Raw genomic sequence first — 4,842 nt, forward strand, 5'->3', positions numbered from 1 at the left:
CAAAAGGAAATTGCTGGCTTGCCAAAATGACATTGCTGGCATTAACTAGATTAACTTCTGAAATGAAAAGCCCACGAAAGCAAAACCAAAACAGAGAAGGAGCCATAGCTTCCGCTGGTGGCTTCATGGTCGCCTGCTTCAGCCTGCCTGACCTCCAACCCGATCCGTCCTCACTGGGGAGGTCATGGAAACCACTCTCCTGCCTTCCCAGGACTTCAGCTCAGCTTAATCCCAAGAAAATGGTCCTGGGACCTGGGACAGAGACCAGAACTTGGGAAACGTTCATAGAAGCCTCCAGTCTATAAGAGAGATGACAGGTAAATAGATAACATGCAGAGCAATGAATGCTGTTGCTGGGGAGTCAAGGACTGAGGGGACAACAAGTGCCTGAGACATGACAGGGGACAACAAGTTCAGGCAACCACGGGCAGTCCCACGTGGCAGGAGCAGTCAGGGAGGGGATAGCTCTTTCCCATTTGTGTGGCTCCTCCTGGTTGTGGCCCTCAAGACAAAGAGTACGAACATTGCATCAGCCTAGAAAGAGAACTGAACCAGGGCATCTCCGCACCAAGCCGGGGTGCCGACGCACAAGAGCTTCCATTAGCCAGGAGTGGGAGGGAGTTGCTGCCAGACCCATTGCCGGTGCCAGCTGGTGCTGACACAAAACAGAAGCAGGAGACTGTGACGGACTCCAACGGAGACACTTGCTCAGCTCACAAAGTTTGCAATCATGAGAAGAGGCAGGAAGATAGAGGCGGATTCATCTCTGTTCAAGGTTCCAACTGACTCCAGGAGCAGAAAATGGGCAGCTCTGAGGCCTGGCCAGCTACCGGTCTCATTGGGAAAGAACCCATTATTCTAAGAGCCCAGAACAGGAAAGGAAAATGCTCTACCCCCTGTAAACCAGAGATCTTCTCTACCTCTCCACACAGGGCAGCTATGGCCAGTTTGAGAAGGAAGAAAAACGGGGGAAGAAGCCCTCTCTCTCATGCCTCTGTAAGAGATCAGGTACTTTACTTACACTTCTCATTTCATCCTCAGAAAAGTCTAAAGAGAGATCATGTTTTCTCCATTTGATAGATTAAGAAACTATGGCTCAGAGAAGCATTCCCAAGTCCTCAAAGCTAATAACCATAAGACCTAGACTGCACCAAAGTCTCCCCATCTCCAAATCTGTGTCCTTGCCACACATATTCCTGCCATCCCCAATCCTGGCACATAGGACACACGCCATGGGGTTTGTTATCAGCTTGCTAACCTGCAACTAAAAATCATAATTCTGGTCATGTCTCTGAGCTTCTAGACACCGGAGTTATCAAATCAAGAGCCCAAGAATTACTCTAAATACAAATTTATATTGTTAGCTCCCTTGACCAGGAGCATGTGTGATGTCCTTCTTCGAAAGAGTGGCAATTCCAATGGCAGAATTCCCAACAGAGGACAGAAGAGATGCCTTGAGATAGCAGGCCATTCCAGCACCCTTTAAGCCTTGCCCATCTGCATACAAGCCACACCTGGACCTGGAGGCCACCAACAATTTCATGGGTCAGCCCTAGTCAGGATCGCCAATGCCAGACTAGGTGACCAGGCATTAATCATTGCCAAAGGAACAGTTAAACTGAAAACCAGTTCATTAAAGATTAAGCTTTATCTCTATAGCCCTTGGGGACAGGGAGCTTTGGGTAGGGAGCCAGGTCCTGCTCTGAGAGGTCACTGGCTATGAAAGAAATCTTCCTATAGAGCCTGAAGTGAGGAGTCAAGTGACCTGGGTTCCAGTCCTGGCTCAGTCTCAACCCACTGGGTGACCCTGGGCCAGGCAATTTCCCACCTGAGCTCCTACTTCCCTAAGATAGTTGGAGAAAACTCCTCAGGGCTTGCCAGAGTGCTCCAGCACATATTGCCCTGAGAATAGTCTATGTGTGTTTACCTTTCTAAACACAAATTCACACTGAGCTCCCATGATGTCCTGTGCAAGTTTTGCTTACTGTTCACAACTTTTGGGGTGATGAAGAGTTGCCAACAAATTACAACTCCAGCCTGAGACCTAGAGTGTAGGGACTCAGATCTCTCCTCCTTGCTCCCCACACTGGTCAGGTAGTATTGCTTACCCCAGAACATGCCCTCTTTGCTTTCTGGAAAGTAGCCAAAGACAAATCAGGAACAAGCTCCTCTGAGCTCATTCAGCCACAAAAATCAAAACTGGTCCATTCCTGGTACTACCCTTTGGATCATTCCATCCCAGTGGGATCTAGTAAACCGAAGCTTTGAAAACTTAGTGAAGATAGGAAACATTCACAAATCTTGATCCAACACCAAAGCAATAATGCAATACATAATGAGACAATCAATGAATGGAGACCAAATCATCCCGTTCCCTGTGACAGGCACTGAGTGTCAGTGTTCCAGGGGTGAAGCCCAGATGGAGATGTCACCACACACATCCTGGTTTGCAACCTGCCATTTCTATTAAGGTTGGTTTTCTGAAGACAACAATAGTAAACAATGACAGGTCTTAAAATAGCGAGGCAGTAAGGTGAGGGAGGGAGGCATTTGAAATTGGCAACTGAATCTCTCCTCTTTTTTCTGTCACTCTTTAAGAGGGCGCTTCATGAAATGAATCTGATCAGTTCTCTGTCTCTAGGTGGCAGCACTGGCCCCTTTCACTCCCCAAGGGGGACTTGATTTTCACTGGAGAACAAGTGTTCCTCTGGAGAGTGATGTACTGTGTGTGGATAGAATGAGATAAACTCGCTTCAGAACAATTGTCCTCACATCTTTAAGTTGTGACACGTCTGGTGAATTTACACTTCTAAGGTCCCACTCCACCCAGAAAACAGCCCTTTCTAGGATCTGGCAAGATGGTACGGATCACCATCAGTTTCTAATGAACCAGTGCAGAGTCCACAAAACTGCAGGGTCCAAAGAACACAACTTTGAAACTCCTGAGCAGTAGAAGGGCAGAGGGGTCTCCCAAAAGACATCAAACTCCTCACCCAGCCTGGATTGCTTTTCCCAACTGTCACCCCAAACTTGTGTTTGTTGACAGCTCACTCTGTGCTAATTTGGCTACGTTCATCTCGTCATCTACTTCTCATGACAAGTACTTCTGCTCCCTCACTTTACCAAGAGGAAACGGTGGATCCAAGAGGTTGATTTCCCAGAATAGCCGACTATTACCGAAAGGAGAAACTGAAGAGGGTGGAGACTCTCATTCAAGGTCAGCTGAAAAACCACTCACAGAATAGGGCTCTGAGACCAGTTTGCTGTCCACTGAGTAAAGAGTTTAGAAAAGCAACCTACAGAGCAGGACTGGGGAGAGGAGGACAGAAATGGGGTTCTAGGTTCACATCCACCGACGACTTTGGATAGTCGTACCCCACTCTCTCTAAGACAACTTGGGGATAGAGTGGGGAACAACCTGCATCTTGTAATTGCACTGCCCAGAACAGGCTGCACTGCCTCAGGCAAGTCCCTTCACCTTTCAGAGCACCACACCTGTCCCCAAGTGAGTGGAGAGTATCTAATGAGATCCTGCCAGGAAAAAGGCTTTTAAAAGCATAATAGCTCTCTTGGAGGTATTATTACTAATTATTATTATTATTATCATCATCACCATCTTTCATGGTTATTAATGACCTGTTACTTGCTAGGGATCTGTCATCTAGGAATTTCTTTAAGCCCTTCTTGAACCTGTTTATATTCCCAGTCAGCAGCACCTCCCTTACTTTGGTTCCCAACCCCCAGTTCAGGGGACTGCAGGCAAACTCCTCCCCTGAGAGACTGGGTTTGAATGGCCTTGCTCAGTCTCCTTTGTGGGTTCTGTCAAGACTAACCTAGCTCAGTGCAATACAGCCTCACTTCCTGTCCCCAGCCCCCCGGTTCTGTGTTAGGGATCTCAGGAGGAGGAAGAAGAAGGTACAGTCTTTGCTCCCACCATATCCTCTGAGACCAGAGGCCCTGGGTGGGGTAAGGACATAGGACCCCCTTAACCACCTGTGCTAGGGCTGAGAACAGGGCCTAGACTCCCTGCCCCAGGGAACACCCAAGGTCCAGGGTATTCTTCTCCAAGTCCAGAGACCCTCTTCACGTCAGAGGGAAAAGACCAGGAGCCTGTTCTCAAATACACCATAAAAGCCAGGGGCATACATGGAATGCAGCTAGCTCTGATACCTGCTGTGTCCTGAGTTCATTTCCCAGTAGGTGAGAACGAGACATGAACACTGTGCCAAGTGGGGGTTGGCTAAAGATTTGAACAGGAGGGTCACGAAAAGCAGAAATTTAGGGGAGGCCCTAACCACTATTCCTTCCTGGGACAATATAGAAAGAATTCACAAAGAAGGGACATTTGCATGAGGTTCTAAAAAGTGGATAGGAATTTGGTAGGCAGATCATGAACAAATCTTGATGGCCACGTATTGTTCAGGGAATAGAGTTGAAGTTATCAGAGGACAGAAGAGATCAACCAGTGTCCATCAGCAAGTGAGAACTGCTGGGTGAACTGCTCTAGCCACCAGAGAGACTGATAAACACCCCATAACCTGCTTTTCAAAAAGGGACCTGTTGACAATTGAATTTTGGGCCCCACAGGAGAACTCTGGCTCCCCTGAGGCAAGGCCTTTGGATTTCTCTTGTTGTGGAAAATGCAGAAGACTCTGGGCACAAATATATTTTCATCTTCATGTTAGTGTTGACTGTTTGCTAACTCTATGGATCTCAGCTAAAATGGGTTTCTCAGCTATATCCATCTCTTACTCTTGACTACCTTTTCAATGCAGGAGAAAGAACCAGAGACAGAAAGACCCCTTTCCTAGCCTGCCAGTCAGGAGCAGGGTGGGAGTAAAA

At 47.6% G+C, this 4,842-nt stretch overlaps 1 long non-coding RNA gene across 1 annotated transcript; it reads left to right on the top strand.

Annotated features, from left to right (window-relative positions):
* The first annotated feature begins 232 nt into the window (after positions 1-232).
* LOC124960836 (uncharacterized) lies at positions 233-4,623 on the top strand. The gene is made up of 4 exons (XR_007104164.1): positions 233-317; positions 933-1,008; positions 3,047-3,217; positions 4,424-4,623. It is a non-coding gene; the product is annotated as an uncharacterized LOC124960836 (long non-coding RNA).
* Positions 4,624-4,842: the final 219 nt, after the last annotated feature.

This window comes from Sciurus carolinensis, chromosome 1, assembly GCF_902686445.1.
Source record: "Sciurus carolinensis chromosome 1, mSciCar1.2, whole genome shotgun sequence".
Taxonomy (NCBI): domain Eukaryota; kingdom Metazoa; phylum Chordata; class Mammalia; order Rodentia; family Sciuridae; genus Sciurus; species Sciurus carolinensis.